Source organism: Echinops telfairi, unplaced genomic scaffold, assembly GCF_000313985.2.
Source record: "Echinops telfairi isolate 266 unplaced genomic scaffold, ASM31398v2 ScPeMD7_7457;HRSCAF=8495, whole genome shotgun sequence".
Classification (NCBI taxonomy): Eukaryota; Metazoa; Chordata; class Mammalia; order Afrosoricida; family Tenrecidae; genus Echinops; species Echinops telfairi.
In genome coordinates, this window is record NW_022111357.1 from 8631135 (window position 1) to 8632306 (window position 1172).

The 1172-nt window shown below is 36.3% G+C and overlaps 1 protein-coding gene across 1 annotated transcript in view; it reads right to left on the reverse strand.

The window, feature by feature from the left end:
* The window catches only part of ZMYM4 (zinc finger MYM-type containing 4), a 192137-nt gene that overhangs the window by 39714 nt on the left and 151251 nt on the right, over window positions 1-1172 (reverse strand). The window lies entirely within an intron of this gene.

Consider the following 1172-nt stretch of genomic DNA (forward strand, 5'->3'; position numbering starts at 1 on the left):
GAGCTGATACCAAGGGCTCAAGTAGAAAGCAAATGTTTTGAGAATGATGATGGCAAACATTGTACAAATGTGCTTGACACAATGGATGGATGTATGGATTGTGATAAGAGTTGTACGAGCCCCCAATAAAATGATTTTTTTAAAAAGTCCTTTATGACAATGAATGCCACATCATTCCTCTTGATTGTTATTCCCTGCACAGTAAATCATGTGATTTTTTAATTCAAATTGTCCAATACCAGTCCCATTCAGCTCACTAATGCCCAGGATATACAGATCTTTTTGCATTCCATTTCATTTTTGACCACTTCCAATTTTCCTAGATTCATTCTCCGCACATTCCAAGTTCCAATCACTAGATGTTTGCAGCTCTTACTTCTTGAGTTGTACCCATCAGCAAATGAAGATCCTGAAGGTTCCACTCCCACATGCTTTGCCCAACTTATCACCATGGTCTACTTCCCTCCAAGAAATCAGCTTCTCGTTAGTCACATTTCAAGTGTCCTCTGACCTGAGAGGCCCATTCTGCAGCACTATCTCAGACCATGTCCATCTCCCATTCGTTTTCAACATCTAACAGTGTTTCAAAGCTATGCCTTAGGTCTTCAGAGGCTCTTTCCTCCAGAGTGGGAGCCGAGTACTTCTTCATCTGTTCGCAGTCTGGAAGCTCTGCTGAAACCTGTTTAATTTGGGTGACCCTGCTGGCATTTGAAATACCAATGACGTAACATCCAGTATCACAGCAACACATAAACCACGAAAGTAAAACAAACTGACAGACAAGTGATAGAAACACATAATACTACATATTATATGGTTCCATTTATAAAGCATTTTAGTAAAGGTAAGCAAGCAGTGGATGACAGGTACTAGAGATGGAGAAGGAATGTAAATGCCACTAAGGATATTTTTTTGAGAATAGAAATTACTGTATTCTGAATTATGATTGCAAAGGTAATTACATAATTTATCAAGTAAGTATATAGTATATATTAAAACTTAATATTAAATATAATCAGAGTGCCCTAAAACTAATAAAATAAAGTAAGGCTAATATATTTTAAACTTTAGTAGGAGAATACTTTTCAACATAAAATAGTCCATGTTAATAACTTCACTACTACATTAAACTATATAAAATAATTACTACTTTACTGAGATAATACGGGGGG